This window comes from Herpailurus yagouaroundi, unplaced genomic scaffold (assembly GCF_014898765.1).
Source record: "Herpailurus yagouaroundi ecotype Mexico unplaced genomic scaffold, PumYag 77, whole genome shotgun sequence".
In the NCBI taxonomy this organism is placed as follows: Eukaryota; Metazoa; Chordata; class Mammalia; order Carnivora; family Felidae; genus Herpailurus; species Herpailurus yagouaroundi.
In genome coordinates, this window is record NW_024412388.1 from 30,067,458 (window position 1) to 30,086,826 (window position 19,369).

Sequence of the window (19,369 nt, forward strand, 5' to 3'; positions counted from 1 at the left end):
GCCCCGTCGCCAAAGTCTATGGAGTCCACTTCCCAGAGGCCTCTGCCATCTGTCTGCACGGCTCCTTTCTGCGGCTGCCCTAACCTGGGCCGACAGCCTCCTACCCACTCCTTGCCTCCCGTCTCCCACCGCCTCCAAGCCCTTCCGCCCATCACCGCACAGAGATCTTCCTGAAGCGCAAATCCTTACCATGAAGTCCACGCTCTTCAACGTGACAGAGAAGGCCCAGACGATGTGACCTGCTCTGGCGGCGTGTGGTGACCACGCCGAGCTTTGTCCAGATCCTGGCCACGTGCCATTCCTGGTGCCCGAAGCACCCCGGGGCTCCTACCGCTTTCCCCTTCAGTAGTTTCTTCCTGGAAAGCTTCCTTGACCCCCACACCCAGAGGCGGCCCCTCTCCTCCGGGCTCCTTCGGCCCTTGTTCCTCCTCATCTCAGCATCGGTCATGAGATGTCTAATCCCTGTTTGCTGGTCCAGTCCCTCAACAGGTGGTAAGCTACTGAGGGTGTCTCTGTGCTCCCCACCACATTCTGGAACCGGCACAGTGCCTGGCTATTTAAGGCCATTGTAGCTCTAACTGGGGCAGAGTCTAAGTAAGAAAATGGAGCGTGCTGACCTTCCAGCTGACGGGCCAAAAATAAACAGCTAAACAAACAAGCTCCATCAACACACCTTCTGCAAAGTCTCTCTAGAAGGGGTAGGAGAGGGCGCCTGGGTGGCTCGGTTGGTTAGGCGTCCAAGGTCATGATCTCGCAGTCTGTGGGTTCGAGCCCCATGCCGGGCTCTGGGCTGACAGCTCAGAGCCTGGAGCCTGCTTCGGATTCTGTGTCTCCCTCGTTCTCTGTCCCTCCCCCCCGCCTACGCCCTCTCTCTCTCTCTCTCTCTCTCTCTCTCTCTCAAAAATAAACATTAAAGGGGCGCCTGGGTGGCGCAGTCGGTTGGGCGTCCGACTTCAGCCAGGTCACGATCTCGCGGTCCGTGAGTTCGAGCCCCGCGTCAGGCTCTGGGCTGATGGCTCAGAGCCTGGAGCCTGTTTCCCATTCTGTGTCTCCCTCTCTCTCTGCCCCTCCCCCGTTCATGCTCTGTCTCTCTCTATCCCAAAAATGAATAAACGTTGAAAAAAAAAATTTAAAAAAAAAATAAACATTAAAAAAAAAAGTTTAAAAAGATATGAGAGACACCAACCACACAAACTTGTGCATGCATTTATCATAGGGCAGGTGGGTACACATTTAACTCCGGGATGGAGATGGGCAGTCAGAGGGACAATCATACTTCGTTATTTCCTCTCTGATATTCAGCACCACCCCCCACACCCCACTCCTACTCTAAGCCTTTGGGGCAGGGCAGCTAGGACCATCTGGGGCACCACCGAGGCAAGCTCAGGCCTGCCTGAGGTCGGCTAAGTACCATCTTGTTACAGAAACAAGGAGGAGAACAGACCCCTGGACGAGAGGCAAACATTTGTGCTCCCTATGACTTCATTTTCTGGTATCCTGATCGTTTAAAAACTTAAAAAAGAGCAGGATGTCTTTTCTTTACCCGCATACCCAATCATCAAGAATGCTGAAACTGTTTATATCATTTTAGAGGAATAAGATAAGAAAACATCTTAAGAGGAAACATGACCCATACTTTAAAAGATGGACATCATATGCGGGAGAACATTCTGAATGAGATCAATATAAGCAGAGTTCACTGTATTTTAAATAGCAAGACTTAAGTAGGCTTTTATTCATAACGGCAATGGACAGTCCTTTAAATTATGCTGAAGCATCAGGGGGACAAAAGGAGCGAGAGAAGTTAAGTGATGGTCCGGAAAGCCTATCTGCCGGATCCTAAATGAAGCAAAATTGAAATGCGTTTTTCCAGAAAGCTAAACAAATTATAAGTAGGAACAATTAGGTAATGACAATTCCGCTAGTAAAAATGCATATATATTTCTGCGTTCCTATTTATAACAGGGCTACAAGGTGTCAGTCCTCCGGTTACTGCCGCACGGAGGCCGAGCTTTAATTTAGGATAAAAATACTCAGGGAACGGGAGCAGGGACTTCGGTCTAGATAGAACGGTAACCCACAGTCAAGATTACCCAGCTAGTTCGTTCCAGATTTTGACCAGGAAGGCACCAGGGAATAAACAGTTCGCCCTGAGAAAGCGGGGATTCTGAACTGCCAAGGAATTGTTGCCATAGTCTAAAAATGCAAATATCGTTTTAGGAGCAACTGTGAGTTGTGTCATCGAAAGGCACCTCAGAGACATGTTTATTTCTTAAGGAAAAAAGAGAAAGAAAGAGAAAAAAACCAGGGAACTTTAGAGCTTCCGTTTGGACTTTTGAGACCGAGTTTACCAAGTAAATGCTCAGCACCATTTTACGGGGCTGCTGGTTAAAGATTCCATTTTGATTTTAATGGGGAGATCAGTGAAATCTCCAACCCAGGCCAGCTCCCACCTCCCCTCCTCCATCTACCAGGAGAACAAAGTATTGGAAGACGCGCGTCCCGGGGAGTCGTTGACATACGTGGATATTTCTAATTTACCGATAGAAAACTCTCCAGTTAAAAAAAAAAAAGAAAAAGAAAAAAAAGAAAAAGAAAAAGAAAAAGAAAAAAAAAAACAAAACAGGCCAGCTAGTAATCTATTTAAAACCACGGCTGACATGATAAATGAAACAGAATAAATGTATACAGAGACTGAGCCTCCCCGGGAACGCGGTGGGGGGACCTGAGCGCTTCTGCTGACAGCGACTTTCCCGTCAGTGGCCTGTCTCTCTTGGAGGCAGCTGTCAATCACGGGCCAGCCCGCGCTCCCGGGGGGGTTCATTGTGCCCGCAGACAGTTGTGGAATAACTGCTCCTAGGCGTCGGAGCAGCAGATGGAGTGTATCTGTCAATCATTGTCACTAATTATTAACTTCTGTCACTCAGAGCAAGGCAACATCTCGGCGCCTGATCCGCTGTGATTTGATCTGCCACGCCACCTCCGAGACAGACAGAGCAACCCTTCATTCCGGTCACACTCCCAGCACTTTGCTGGGTCAGCCGGCGTGACTCAGTGTTCTCGCCACCCTGCCCCCGACTGCCTGGCGCACGTGGGTGCGCACGGGCACGCGTGCTTCCGGAGGGCAGCCACCGTGAGGGGCCTCCTCCCGGGGCCCCGGGGCCGGGGGCGCTGCCGCTCATTAATTATTGAGGAAGGACGGTTGTATCTTGGCCGCTGGCAGAGACAGGGCCAAAGTGTAAAAGAAGACCAATTTGGAGGGTTTTCTTCTCTTCACACCACCCTGGGACCGGCGATTATCAGCCGAGTTCACATTGATTATATTCCTCTGATCTTTTCTCAACCCTCTGATTTTGGAGCTGGAGATGTGTCAGCCTGAATAATTAATTAAGGCATCTGTAGCAGGCTTTGCAAACAGGAGTTGCAACCTAAGGGGATATTTGCTACCCTGGGTTCAGAGAGCCTCTCCGTGACAAGACTGGGAAAGGGGCTTAGAGAGCTTCAAGGCCAAGCTCCCCCACAGTGGGACATGACCCGCCCGAGGTCACACAGCCCACTGCGCCGGCACCCCAGGGAAAGCTCTCGCCGGTGCACATACACGGAGCTCAGGAGCTCCTGGCTGCTGCACCCGCTGTCCTCCACCAGACCGCCTGGGCAGATGGACAAACGTCCCCTGGAGCGGCTGAACCAGCGTTGGCGGCCACCCACTCATGCTCTGGAGTCCAGACTGCTGGGTGCCATTGGATAAGTCACTTTCCCTCTCTGAGCCATGATTTCCTTATCTGCCAAACAAGGATACCTCTAGAACCTTCCTCAAAGGCGGGCTACAACAGTTCAACGAGAACATTCCAGGTTAAAGTACCCAGCATGGTTCCTGCCCGGCACACTCGAAGGTCTCAATAAATAAAAGCCACGACGGTTCACACCAGATCAGTGCAGGGGCTGGTCTCCTCTCAAAAAGTAAAAATTGGATTTTAAGATCCACTGGGAAATGCTCATCAATTATTATTTTTTTAAGTGCAAGTGACTATATTGACGTTAGCCAAGCTCTAAGCCTAACAAAGCTAGCTGTAGCTCCCATAACTAGGTCCTCAGGGGCCCGCTTTGGTGGATTGACAAGGATTTGTGGTAAGCATATCAATCGTTCATGTGTAAACAGTAATGCACCTGTGGCTGGGTCTCTTCAAAATCAGTTGTCCTCTTAGGCAACTAAAGCACTCCCCCTCACTTCAGTTGCCATTCCTATTTGCTTTCTCCACGGAAGGGGCTCTGGGGAGTTCTAGCCCAACCCTGATTAGAAAACAAAGCAAATTCCAAATTCTAAAATCACAAAATCTGACTGCATTTGCAAAAGCACCCCACCGGTTCCAGCACCTGCCGGGGATGCTCCAGGCCACCCAAGATGAAAAGCTGGTGCTTTCCCTAACCCCCAAAGATCCCACCAGACCCCCTGCTCCAGTTACAATGCCAGTGTAACAAATTACCCCCAAACAAGGTGGTATAAAACATTCATTTATTATGCTCTTGGGTTCCGCGGGTCAGGAGTTCAGACAGAGCACTGTGGAGGTGGCTCCTGTCTGCTCCATGATCTTGAGCCCCAGGGCTCCTCAGTCATCTGTCTCCTTTGTAGCCCCTTCACATGATCTCTCCAGCACCCAATCAGCGCCAAGGTAGTCAGACCGCTTACACTGCAGCCCAGGTTCCCGATGGGCATGGGGAGGAGAGGCTGGGGAGGGAAGGGGAAGAAGAGGCAGGGAAAGGGAGGAGGAAGAGATGCCACCCGTCACCTTCTATGACCTAACGTCCCAAGTCAGGCAGCCTCACTTCATGCTGCCTTGATCGTACTCTCTTGATCAACGCAGTTGCAAAGCTCCGGCCAGTTTCAAGAGGAAAATCAAGCTCACATTGTAAGAAGAGCACGGGTCAGATGTATACTGGTGTAGCCATCTTTGGAAATCATAATCTGTCACACCTGCTACGAGCACTGTCCTGGAGGCTGGAAGCCAGACACGCCATCGTCAGGGAAGGCTCGTGACTCCAGCTCTGGAGCTGGGTGAAAAACTGGGATCTGAGTTGAAGATCACACAGAGGACAGACACCCTGAGTGGGAAGAGGTCTTGAGGACGCTCCCTTGACATCACGCTCAGACTCTTCTGCACACCGTGGATTCGGTCACAGCCAATGCCTTTGCCGGCTTTTACCCTGCCAGTGCCTTGAGATGAGAGACACCCTCCAGTTCCTGGGATACGCCAATCTCCTCCTGCCTCAGAGCCTTGGTGTATTCCATTCCCCCTGCTAGGAATCCTCAGGGCCAACTGGGATGAAATGAATCACAGCATCATATCATGGTCACCTGGCAGAGCCCCACCGTACCCCAGCCTGTGGCTGCCAGCAGCCTTGCTGGAGGAGAACTCGGGTTTATCTGTTCTTTTCTCTACAGGCTCTCTATGGGTTCCTTCCGGCTCCCGGCCAATAAACAGTAAGACTTGCTGTCTAAACAACATCCGGTTCTGTGGAGTCTCCAGTTTTATGCCCCAAGTGTATTCACGCCCACCTGCTCGGGTGACCAGACCTGGGGCTTCATGCAGACATTGTCCACTAGAACTTTCTGCGATGATGGAAATGTTCTGTGCTATCCAATTCAGTAGCCATGAGCCACCCATGGCTACTGGGTACTTAAAATGTGGCCAGTGCAACTGAGGAGCTAAATTTTCATTTTAGCTTGCTTTGATTAAATTGAACTTAAATTGGACGAGCACTGGGTGTTGTATGGAAACCAATTTGACAATAAATTTCATATTTAAAATAATAATAATAAAAATAAAAATAAATAAATAAATTGAACTTAAATTTAAGCAGCCACATGTGGCTAGGTGCTACCATATTGGACAGCACAGATTTCCATTTTTCAGCCCTTAGAGCAGATTCTAAGTCCTAAGGCAGAAAAGAGACTTTCAAAAGAGGTTGCTCAAGGACAACCCTACCGATGACAGGCTCACCTCTGTGCCTCCAGTCCCCATGGGTCCTGAACAGCTTGGACATCACTTAAAGAAGGGGAAAGAAGAAATTACAAAACGTAACCCTTCCCTACTGATTGCTCCATTCAATCCAGTCTTTTCTGAAAATTATTTTCAGACTGCTTCTCTCGCTAAATATTAGAAGGTCGGGGAGCTGGAATTCAGCGTCAGAAATCCAACAGGCTTCTTCCCTGAGCATCCTCTCCATCATCCCAGCATCTGCCCAGAAAGCAGAAAACATCCCGGGCCAACTGTCTGTCCTTTAATTCTGAGAGACCAGACTGCAGGAGCCCCCCTGCAGGTGCCCCCCACCCCCCGCAGGTAGTGGAGCGTGCTACCAAAGGCATCTGAGAACACCGGGATGGGCCATCGACTTCATCTGAGGCTGACCGGGGCTCTAGGCAGAACTAATGGCTCAGTTATAGACCTCATTAGCCAGGTGGGATTTTAGCCTTTTCCTTACTGTGATTTGGGGCTGGGGCGGGGGGTGGGGGTCCTCCCTCTACTACTGAGTGGAAGGAATTCTGCAACAAGGTTAGATTACTGCCATTTCTGAGAGGGAACAAAAATCAGTTAAAAAAAAAAAGAGTCAGGGAGAGGGTAACAAATGAATTTCTTCATTGTGTGTGCTGATCACTCAAGATAGGATTTTCCCCTGCGGGGAATACAGCAAAGAGTAACAGTACTTCTGGGGCATTTGATAAGGAAAAAAGTTCTCTCTCTGTGGCGATTAACGTTGCCATCTCCCACTTTTTCCTGCAAAAGGGGCTCAGAACTCTTCCATTCAGTCTCCAGCTTGATGTAGCCTCCTGGACTCCCCGACTCCCTCACTTCGGGGTGCTCAGCTGCGGGGAGGAACCAGTGTGCCAGGCTCACCGTGGACAAATGCATGCCCTTCAGACAACACAAATGCATTCTGTCCCTCCAGCAGACCTTTCTGGGGGAAAACCTGGCCATCATTCCCCCCCGGATGAATCTCTTCCTAGAAGACAAGGAACGAACTCCCCGACACCAAGCCTCCCTGCCCCTCCCCCAGTACCTAGCCAGAAGCTTCTAGCACTGCAAGTAAGTCTCTCTGTGCTCTCATAACCTCTGACAACTCAGATCGCTAACCATATTTCCGTTGGAGAAACTTTTATAAAATATTACAATCAATTCAATTGCATTAACACATTTGAACCTCGAAGTTCAACACAGTGGAAAACACAATACTTCTCTATTATATCAGGTGTCTGGTCAGATATATATCACACGAAACTGAAACCAGAGGCACTGGGGGACCCTGTTTATCCCAACTTAGCAAGAGGAATTATCTGACAGTTGGAAATGAAAAACTACTAATAAACATTACGGTTTATTGAAAAGTTTAAACAATAAGATTAAGGGAACTTCTGCAATATTAAGAAATGTATATTATCCTACTTTACCTTGCTTGGGGAATTCCTCAAGGATTTATTATTCTGTTACACCACCAAAAAGCCTGTGTTATGTTAAGGGATTCTGCCTTCCTGCCTGCATTCTGCATGAATCTAAAATTAAGAGGCAATCTTTCTTTAGCACATTGTACTTCCCTAAATTAGGTTTGGTTTCCAGAGCAGAATTTGGAAGTCAGTGGGTTTTTTTTTTTCTCCGGGTACCGTTGGCCCCTAATAATAAATGCTCTAGAGAAAAGAGTCCCCTGTCCTGTAGTGCTTTTGCTGTGGGCACTGAAATGCATACCTGTAAGGCCTCTGAGGATACTGGGAAGGGAAGCTAACCTCTAGGTCTGGAAGCCCAAGGTACAAAGAGAGGGAGAGGAGGCCCAGGCTGCTGCTGGAGGGGTCAGGCCTTTGGCCAGCCAGGAACAATGAGGTCCTCTGGAAGCTGTGTTTTGGGCTTCCAGAAAGCAGCCTCCAAAATCCTCACAGATGGCAGCGAGTTGAGTGGCCTTGGCCCATAACAAAGTCCTGCTTCCTGAATTCCCTTGTTCCCTGCTCTCACAGCTCACCTCTCAGAAGGTCTCCGCTTGGCCCCCAACGGCAGGCCAATTTCTCTCTCCAGGCATGAGGACTTTCAGGAGAGGCAGGCCAGAGTGTTGCTGTCCGGATCTAAAGCTCCAGATGGGAAAAGATGTCCAGCCAGCTAACAACCTCTCGAGACTCCCAATTCCTCCACTCTAAATAGGGGGGGTATTGATAACGTAACATAGGTGCAGTCCCAGCCTGGGGTTTACATACGTATCTACATACATGGGGACTTTTCAAGCCTTCCCAGGATGTGAGTTGAGTCCCCAGACTCACGTGCCCGTGGTCCAGATTCTGTTCCCCTTGATGTCTGTGTTCCGTCCCACATCCCCCCAGGTGCAAAACTCAGCCCCTTGACCAGAGTCCCCTGGAAATCTATGCACACCGAGCACTTGACGAGTTCCAGTAGAACTTATGAAGATTTGGGAGCGGCCTGAGAAGTGGGGAGAGGGAGGGGCCGCATCAGGCAGCACAAAGCGTGCCCCCACGCCGTCCCTCAGTCCCAGCTTACGGAGCATCTCACAGCTGCCAAGCGGCCATGAGGATCCCACCACCCCAACGATGCCTCCTCTCCCAGGCACCCATGTCTTTGAATTGTTTCTGCACCCTGAATCATCCACACCTGCAGCCTCCCGGGGGGGGGAGGGGGACAGCTTTAGGGATCGGGGCTGATGGTACAGCCAGATCTCCCTCCCATGCGGCTCATGGGACACTGCCAGTGGCTAGGATTTAAGGCTTCTCTCCTCCACATTGCTAATTAGCACCTGCAGAAGGTGATTCTATAATCCTGGTGGTGTTCGTGCCAGCCCAGCCCGAATAACAGGGTGCTTGGATCCAGATGGAGAGGATCCATGTGGAAGTCCGGGGCAAAGAGACGGGCATGATTTTGTCAAGGACACTTGACTCCTTAGATAGCCTCTAGAAATCTTTGTGTTTCCAAGTTCGGTTTACCGCCACTGCAGAATGGGCAACATTCTCTGTCCATATTGGCTCTGGTTAGATATTCACTGGCATCTTTTATACTCCGAAACTCCAAACCAAAACTACTTTTGTCTCAGGATGGCTTTATCTCACCAACCTGCTCCTGGGGACTGTTTGATTCTTACCCCTCCCTCCCTTACAATCTAATTAACTACAGGCCTTTATGCCTCTTAAATGGCCCCCTCAGGTGGAGGTGTGAGGGCAGAGCTTGGCTCCCACAGGTTAGCTTGTTGAGGACTTGCTTTCATCCACTATGTTCATGTATGTTGGAAATGTCCCCAAATGCATTTTAATCTCCATCTGCCATTATAGGGAAATTTTCCCAAATTTTTTTATTATTACATCTTGTAGTTCTAGAATATAACGTTTAACCATCAAACCTCAAGACAGGCTTGTACATCAAGCTCCAAATCTTTCCTCTCTTGGAAATTTTTGCATCATAAATCATCAGCTGAACACCCAAAAATGCAAAGGTTCGCACTGGTCCTCAACTGTGTTCTCTTTGTCCCCAGCACAATGGAATGAACACGCAAACCTGACTTTCCTCAGGCCCCCAGGAAGCCACCAGGCAGCTGCATTTCTAGTCTAAGGAAGGTCTTTTTGCCAAAGTGGACACTCTAATGATGCCCGCATATCTGATTTACAGAATTGGGGGGAAGTAGCCAATGAGGCCAAATATAACAGAAACCTCTCGCATCCACAGCAGGACCCACTCACAGTGACATGTGTCCGTGGCCCTGTAGCCATAGCCCCCAGATCATCTCTAAGGTGGAAACCTCTAAACCCAAGCACACTGTGTGCTTCGTGGGAAAGACAGGGGTGAGCTGCAAGGTGAGGCAGGTGCTAAAAACAAGGGTTCTTCTGGCTAAACGTCAGGAAAATCCTTCCTGCTTCACAGAATCTCTGGGTGAAAAGAAACAGCATTTTAGCCCATTATTGTACCCATTTCACAGATGGGAAAACTGAAGCACGGAAAAGCAGTTACCTGCCAGAGATCACACTGTTGTATTATGGAATGTGTTATTAGTTCTGTCTACCTTTTTTTTTTTTTTTTAACGTTCATTTGTTTTTGAGAAAAAGAGAGGGCAAGTGGTGAGGAGCAGAGAGAGAGAGAGGGGACACAGGATCCAAAGCCAGCTCTGCACTAACAGCAGAGAGCCTGATGCGGCGCTTGAACTCACGAAGCGTGAGATCGTGACCTGAGCTGAAGTTGGATGCTGAACTGACTGAGCCACCCAGGTACCCAGTTCCATCCACCTTCGAAGACCTTTCCACTAGTTAATCACAGTCCCCCACCTCACTCCCCAGACACCCCCATCATCCACTGCCTGAATCCCTACCGCAGTGTCCATATCTAGTGGCCGTCCTGCCTCTTCTCAAACACCTGCTGGGATAGAGGGCTCACGCCCTTCCAAAGCATCCTCTGTGCCCCCTCCACCCCCCACACTTTCTTGCCTCTTCAGTGGGGAGAGCCAGGAAGCCATCCACCCCCCCCCACCCCACCCTGCCGAGGCAGGATGGTAAGAGGAAAGTCTTAAACCCAGCTTCTAAAAAAATTAACTAGCTGGGGCACCTGGGTGGCTCAGTGGGTTGAGCATCCGACTTTGGCTCAGGTCATGATCCCACCGTTTGTGGGTTAGGGCCCCACATCGGGCTCTGTGCTGACAGCTCAGAGCCTGGAGCCTGCTTCCGATTCTGTGTCTCCCTCTCTCTCCGTCCTCCCCTGTTCACACTCTGTGTCTCTGTCTCTCAAAAATAAGTAAACATTAAAAAAAATGTTTTTAATTAACTAGAATCATTCGATACAGGAAGAAGAAAATAAAAAACAGAAAATCCAGCAACATCCAGGAACCTAGCCTGCTCCAGAGCACTCGTCAGCTTCATACCTTCAAGGAAAGCAGGGAGCAGGGCAAGGAAATGGGTGACAGAGAAGACGTCACGCCTGGTACCTAATCTCTGTGGGTCCGAGCAAGTCTGGCTGCACCCATCTGGAAGACGGCTCTTATCACCAACCCGGCTGAACTTCCCGGGGAACTTGGGCTGGCTCTTCTCACATCCTCACCCTGTGTCTAGGGGAAACGATAAGAAAAAGCTGCTCCCAAGGAAAGGACACGAATTCTGTGGATTGACAGAGAACTGCAAGGGTTTGACTGATTCCACTTGACTGAGGGGTTAGAACCAGCTTCACCATCGTGTCTCCCACAAGCTTACTGTGTACCAGGCTCTCAGCTGGTACCCTCACCCGGCACTGCATCCATCCCCTAACTCCCCCTGGGAAGTAGATACTATTACTGTCCCCGTGTCATAGATGAGAATTTCTTTGTCTCTTTACCGCGCCCCAGGCATTTGGCTCCTGGAGCCCCAGCTGCCCCCACGCTGCCAGAAAATGGCAGAGCTAGAATGTGGCCCCACCAGGGTTCAGAGCCTGTGCTCTTAACCAATAGCTGTGCTGCCCCAGCATATTGTGGCTACAGCATATTGTGTGATGACCACACAACGGGTAGTATGCCTGCTAGTAACGTTTATTTATTTTTTTATGCCAAAATCAACCAACCGACAGACAGAAAATCATACAGAAACCACAAGTCCAAAATCGCCGGGTCAGAGCCCAGGATGCTAAAAAAAAAAAGCTTCTGAATCCATTTTCAAAGCCAGTATAACATTAAAAACTCACAAAGGAAAAACCCAACATGAAGCTGGTTTGTCTTACTTAGGAATAGTGAATAACAATCTAAATAGAGGACGAGCGACCAGAGTGCTGCCACATATTAGAAGGTCAGCATACAGGGCCACCTGGGTGGCTCAGTAGGTTGAGCATGCGACTTCGGCTCAGGTCATGATCTCACAGCTCTGAGTTTGAGCCCTGCATTGGGCTCACTGCAGTCAGCACAGAGCCCACTTCAGATCCTCTGTCTCCCTCTGTCTCTGCCCCTTCCCCACTTGCGTTCTGTCTCTCAAAAATAAATAAATCTTTAAAAAAAAAAAAAAAAAAGAGGGGCGCCCGGGTGGCTCAGTCGGTTAAGCGTCCGACTTCAGCTCAGGTCATGATCTCGCGGTCCGTGAGTTCGAGCCCCGCATCGGGCTCTGGGCTGATGGCTCAGAGCCTGGAGCCTGCTTCCGATTCTGTGTCTCCCTCTCTCTCTGCCCCTTCCCCATTCATGCTCTGTCTCTCTCTGTCTCAAAAATAAATAAACGTTAAAAAAAAAAATTAAAAAAAAAAAAAAAAGAAAGCCAGCATACCATGATGACATGGAGTTCATCCCAGGAATGCAAGGCTGGTTCAATTTTAGAAAATCTGTTACTGTAATTCACTATAACGACAAATAAAAAAATAATAATAAGGATCATCTTATAGATGCTAGAAAAGAATTTATACATTTCAACATTCTTTCCAGATTTTAAAAACAGAGAAACAAAAAACCCTTAATAAAATAGGAATAGATGGGTATTTCATGAACATGATTTACACACCTTGGGCATCAAAACAAAATCCAGACCACACTGAGTGTTGACAAGGACACAGAGCAACCAGAACTGCCACACATTGTTTGTGGACATGCAAAACACGTGGAGAAAAGGTCTGGGGGCACCTGGGTGGCTGAGTCGGTTGACTGTCTGACTCTTGATTTTGGCTCAGGTCATGATCTCAGGGTTGTGGGATCAATCCCTACGTCAGGCTCCACACTGAGCATGGAGCCTGCCTGGGATTCTCTCTCTTTCCCTCTGCCCCTCTCCCCTGTTCACACACTCTCTCAAAAAAAAAAAAAAAAAAAATTAAAAAGGGAGAAAATGTCTGTTACTTTCTTATAAAACTAAATATACACCAACCTTGCAATCCAGCAATTCTACTCCTAAGAATTTTCCCAAGAGAAATGAAAGCAAATATCCCAAAAAGACCTGTACATAAATGTTCATAATACTATTATTCATATTAGCCCCAAACCGGAAAGGACCAAACAACAGGATACTGGTTAAACAAATGGTGATATAGTCATATAATGCATGTCTGAATCTGCTCAGGCCGCCATAACAAAATACCATAGACTGGGCAGTTTAAAGAACTGAAATGTATTTTCTCATGGTCCTGGATGGAGGCTGAAAGTCCAAGAAGACAGTGCTAGCATGGTCAGGTTCTGGCGAGAGCTCTGTTGTTGGATTGCAAATGGCCGCCTTCTCCCTGCATGCTCACACGGAGGAGAGAGACAACAAGCTCTCTGGTGTCTGTTCTTATAAGGGCACTGATCCCATCAGACCAGGGCTCCACCTTAATGACCTCACCTAACCCTAATTGCCTCCCAAAGGCCCCATAGTCAAATACCGTCACATTGGGAGTTTGGGCTTCAACATGTGAATTTGGGGGGAGACGCAAACATTCAGTCCATACCAATGAAACAATATTCAACAATGAAAAGAACTGTTGATATCTGTGGCAACATGGATGAGTCTCAGAAACACGCTTTGTGAAAGAAGACTTACACAAGAGTACAATCCCTTTTATATCAAGTTCTAGAATCGGTAAAACTGATCTGTGGTGGAAAAAAAATCAGAACTGTGGCTGCCTGAGGTTGGGGGATAGGGACTGAATTGGGAAAGAGTACAACAGAACTTTCTGGAATGATAGCAATATTCTAAATCCTGATAAGAGTTTGGGTTACACAAGAACATGAATTTATCAAAACTCATAGAATGGCATACTTAAGATTTGCGCATTAAGTTGTATGTAAATTTTACCTCAAAAAAAAAAAAAGCAAATATTGACCTCTGGTTAATGACATGGATGCTGAAATTTTGGGAGGTAAAGTGTGCTGATGTCTTCAATTTACTTTGAAATGCATCAAAAATAAATAAATAAGACGGATTGATGGATGGAAGGGAAGGGTAGATGGATAAAAATGTAATAAAGCGAGTATAATGAAATGTTAATTGTAGCCAAGTAGGAGCTGGGAATGAGTGTTCCCTACGCAATTCTTTCAACTTTTCTGTATCTGAATTTGTTCATAATAAAATGTTAGAGGAAAGAACCAACTTCATACTTCACAGTAAAATGCTAGAAGCCCTGCCATTAAAGTCAGAAATAAGTCAAGGATACTTTCTATCACCAGTATTATTTAATTTCTTTCTGAACGTGCCAGCAAGGTTACAAACTCAAATGCCTTCAGGGGTCATGCAGGTAATTTTTAAAAGTGAAGATAATTAGGTTTTTAAAAACAGGGACTAGTTAGAGGCACCTGGGTGGCTCAGTCAGATGAGCATCTGATTTCAGCTCAGGTCATGATCTCGTGGTTCGTGGGTTCGAGCCCCGCGTCGGCCTCTGTGCTGACAGCTCAGAGCCTGGAGCCTGCTTTGGATTCTATGTCTCCCTCTCTCTCTCTGCCCCTCTCCCGCTCACGCTCTGTGTTTCTCTCTCTCAAAAATAAAAATTAGGGGCGCCTGGGTGGCGCAGTCGGTTAAGCGTCCGACTTCAGCCAGGTCACGATCTTGCGGTCCGTGAGTTCGAGCCCCGCGTCGGGCTCTGGGCTGATGGCTCGGAGCCTGGAGCCTGTTTCCGATTCTGTGTCTCCCTCTCTCTCTGCCCCTCCCCCGTTCATGCTCTGTCTCTCTCTGTCCCAAAAATAAATAAAAAACGTTGAAAAAAAAATAAAATAAAAAATAAAAATTAAAATTAAAAAATTAAATTAAATTTTAAAAATAGGGACTGGCTAAACTCTAGGATCAGGACCTATCTCAGGGCAGAGGCTCATACGCTCCAGTGTATTTTTCCCGGCAGGAATACCAGCCCAGTGTTGTCTAACCACCTAAAATTTCAAGTGAAGCTGGAATTTCAGCTTTAATATATGGGCACAAACTCTCGATTTTTTTTAAAACATGGTTGAATTATTTTGCAAATACAGGAAATACACCTGGTCCTACAGCAGTTAGTTTTCAACCTCCATTCTAGCAAATAGATAAGAATACAAAGGAAAAAAAGGAAAGGTAAACCCAAGAGAATCAACTAAAAATCTATTCAAAAATCCAAGAGCTTCAGTAAGGTGACTGATTACAGACGTAATACATAAAAATTGATAGCTTTTACACATAAACCACAACCTATTGGAAAATACACAGGAAGGGAGGAAACCTCATTTATAATAGTAAAATAAAAGGAAATAAACCTAATAAGAAATGCACAGGATCTATGAGTAAAACATTAAAACTCTACTGAGGGTGTAACAGAAAGCATCGGCTAGGGGCACCTGGCTGGTCAGCTGGGACAGCGTGCAATTCTTGATTGCAGGGCTGTGAGTTCAAGCCCTGTGTTGGGCATAGAGGAGAGAAAGAAAGGGGAGGGGTGGGAAAGGAGGGGGAAAGGAAGGAGGGAAGGAAGGAAGAAAGAAAAAGACAGAAAGAATAGGCTAAACGTTGCAGAAACAACCACCACCAAAATCTCAGTGGCTTAACACAACACGAGCTTATTTTTCTCACCTGAACTCAGCTGTGTATCTGGGTGAGTGTTGGAGACAGTTGTCCTCCACGTGTGGCTCAGCAATAGGCTTGCCTTCGTCCCGTGATGCCTCATGCTCCCACGATCACCAAAGCAAGGGAAGAGAACGCAGAGAACCACGCTTGGGTTTGTCACTGGCTCAGCCCCAAAGTGTCACATGTCACCTTTGCTCATATTTCACCAGCCAGAACCAGGTATGTAGCCCTGCCATGTACAAGAAGCTGCAAAACGTAGAAGGAATGAATTAAATACTTGCTGAGAATTTACTGCGCCTGCCCCAGAGTAAATGAAAGTCATAATGTGATCTTGATTTAAAAGACTCACGGAAGATATCAATTCTCCCTAAGTTAATGCTATAAGTGTAATATAATCCCAATTAAAGTACCAACAGGAGGGGAGGCTGGCTGGCTCGGTTGTGGAACATGTGACTCTTGATCTAGGGATGTTGAGTTCGAGGCCCACGTCGGGTGTAGAGAGCACTTAAAAATAAATAAATAAAGTACCAATGGATATTTCTTGGAACAAAACAAGTAAATCTTAAGCTCATGGGAAAAAAGAAACATGTAAGTATAGGCAGAAAAATTCTGGCAAAAGAAATAGTAACGGGTATGGGGACTAGCCCTACTACATACGAAAACATATTACAGAGAATCAGTAATTAAAATAATTTGGTACTGGGGGTGCCTGGCTGGCTCGGTCAGAAGAGCGTGTAACTCTTGATCTCAGAGTCATGAGTTCAATTCCCATGTTGGGTGTAGGGATAGATCACTTGAATAAATAAATAAAAACTTAAAAAAAAAAAAAAAAACAATTCAGTACCAAATCATGAATAGACAAACCAATCAATGGAAAGAATAGAGGGTCTAGAAATAAACACATATCGAAATTTGGTGTATTAAAAAAGCTGGCATTTCAAAACAATAAGGAAATTTTTTATTATTTTATAACTAGTGTTGGGACAGCTGGCTATGCATACTGAGGGGAAAAGTCAAATCCTGACCTCACTTCTTATACTAAAACGTATTCTGGATAGATAAAGGATCTAAATATTAAATAAAACTATAAAAATACAAAAGAAAACATGAAAAACATTTGAAATTTTGAAAAGATTTTAAGATCTAAGCGAGATACATGTTCCATGAATTATTTCAAAACTAACAAATATAACTACACAAAAGTTTGAAAATGTCTACCAGACAAAACAAATACAAAAGCAAAAGAAGGGGCGCCTGGGTGGCGCAGTCGGTTAAGCGTCCGACTTCAGCCAGGTCACGATCTCACGGTCCGTGAGTTCGAGCCCCGCGTCAGGCTCTGGGCTGATGGCTCGGAGCCTGGAGCCTGTTTCTGATTCTGTGTCTCCCTCTCTCTCTGCCCCTCCCCCGTTCATGCTCTGTCTCTCTCTGTCCCAAAAATAAATAAAAAACGTTGAAAAAAAATTTAAAAAAAAACAAAAGCAAAAGAAAATGGCAAACTGAGAGAAGGCTAATGTCCACATGATGTAAGAACTTTCAGAGATCGAGAAGATGTCCAACAACCCAATAGAAAAATGGTAAAAATAAATTAATTAATTAAATTTAAGAAAAAGAAAAATGGTGACCAAAAAAAAGGAATAGAAATCACTTTAAAACACCTGAAAAGATGTTCTGCTTCAATCATCATGAAATACTGCAACAGATTATTTTTCATCTATCAGATTGGCAAAAAAAAATTTAGTGTAACAATACCATTTGCAGGTGGAAACAAGAAGATGCCAACATATGCTCATGTACTGTCAATAGGAGCATAAATTCGTGCAAGTTCTTTGAAGGACAAATTGGCAAGAAGTTGAAAATTTTCAACCTACGTGTCCTTTGATGCAGCGATCTTTTTGTGTTTTTTTTTTTAATTTTTTTCAACGTTTATTTATTACTGAGAGACAGAGAGACACAGAATGTGAGCAGGGGAGGGGGCAGAGAGAGGGGGAGACACAGAATCCGAAGCAGGCTCCACGCTCTGAGCTGTCAGCACAGAGCCGGATGTGGGGCTGGAACTCACGAACCGCGAGATCATGACCTCAGTCGAAGTAAGATGTTTAATCAACTGAGCCACCCAGGCACCTCTGATACAGCGATTTGAGGAGCGATTAAGGAGGCGCCTGGGTGACTCAGTCGATTAAGCGACCAACTTCTTAAGCAACCGACTTCAGCTCAGGTCATGATCTTGCGGGTTCGTGAGTTTGAGCCCCGTATTGGGTTCTGTGCTGACAGCTCAGAACCTGGAGCCTGCTTCGGATTCTGTGTCTCCTCTCTCTCTCTCTCTCTCTCTCTCTCTCTCTGCCCCTTCCCCACTCATGCACTGTCTCTCACTTGCTCTCAAAAATAAGTAAAACATTAAAAAAAATTAAAATTAAAGAATGTTTCCTACAAAATACACTCACAAACGTGTGCAAAAAGTACGTACGAGAATAGTCACTACAGCTTTATGCGATCGCCAAAAAAAGAAAAAGAAAAAAAACCCTGAAAGCCCTAAACATTCACCAATAGGATAGTTAAATACATCAGAAGTACAGTAAATGTTGTATAAAGAGACGCTGATAAAAGCAGATGCCCAAGGTGGGAGAGGAACCCCCACAGAGGAGACAGGGACTGGAATCGACTTCTCAATGCATTCTTATTTCTCCTATTTTGATGTTTGAATGCTTTGAATGTATTATCTATTGCAAAAAGCAAAACTGAATTTTAGAACAACAAGAAAAAGAATGAATCGATCTATCTCTGCCAATACAAAACGATCTGCAAATATAATGTTAATTGGAAAAAGCAAGCTACAGAAGCCTATCTAGTATGCCACCACTTGTACGGGAAAGCACAGGCACTGCAAATGTCTAGGAAGATACACAAAAACTGCTAACAAGGGTTTCCTCTGAAAGGAAGCTGGAAATCTGGAACGGTAGAATCACTTTTCACTTCATAGCCACTGGTACTTGTTTTTAACCAAATATATATAATTTCAATGCTTTGATCCCCAGATCAAAATAATTGGGGTAGAATCACCAGGAAGAAATCCGCAGAATCCCACAGAAGCACTGAAGTAGACTTTGTGGGGAAAGAACTACCAGAGCAGGGAAAGGGCCCCCTACCAGTATTCAGTGACCTGAATGATCCATCTGGCTGGGCACTGAGCTTTGGGAGACGGGCGAGACTTCCAAGTCAAATCCACCCAGCTTCACTCCTGCCTTTGCTACTTGACTAGCTGTGTGGCCTCAGGCAGGTTCCTTCGCCTCTCTGTGCCCCTTTCTTCATTAATTCAAGGGAATTATTACACTTGCCTCTATTATAATAACTTAAAAAATGACACCGTACAGGTAAGGTGCTTATGCAAAAGCCTGGCATGTAGCAAGTATTTAATTCGTGGCAACAGAAGAAAGGTTATATTGGCTATCGTACCCTGATACCCTGGAATATCACAGGACTTTTGGGGAGAATTGGATCGAGCTAGGCCTGATAACCTGGTTAAGATCTCCAGTCACATTCTTACTTCAAAAAAAGCAAGAGACCAGAATGTTTATCAGGATTGCATTTAGGGGTGAGGGAAATAAACTACGATTCCCTTTTGATTTTTGTTTTAAATCCAATTGTTATGAGCATTAAAAAAAGTCGGCGGGGCTACCTTCCGATCTGTAAAGGCTGGATCTCTCTGGAGAGATTTGCGAAGGACGGGTTGGAGGGACGCCGGCCTTTTACTTTCTGCATTCGCCGTCTTGTTGGGGCTCTTCTCCACTAGCGTCCGGCGCCCTTTGGATTTTCAAAGAAGCCAGGGCTTTTTCATTAGAAAATGAGTGGGAACGAGGAGTGCGGCGGGCGCGGGGCCCGGAGCGCGCAGCCCGCGGCAGGCCCGGCGCCCGCTGC

The 19,369-nt window shown here is 46.5% G+C and overlaps 1 long non-coding RNA gene across 2 annotated transcripts in view; it reads right to left on the reverse strand.

Moving 5' to 3' along the window:
- LOC121026890 (uncharacterized) overlaps positions 1–19,336 on the reverse strand; it is an 86,738-nt gene extending 67,402 nt beyond the window's left edge. For both annotated transcript variants that reach the window (XR_005788482.1, XR_005788483.1), the window contains exons 1-2: positions 19,131–19,336; positions 15,464–15,703 (exon numbers count right to left, since the gene is read on the reverse strand). This is a non-coding gene — a long non-coding RNA (uncharacterized LOC121026890). The remainder of the gene's footprint in view (positions 1–15,463; positions 15,704–19,130) is intronic.
- Positions 19,337–19,369: the final 33 nt, after the last annotated feature.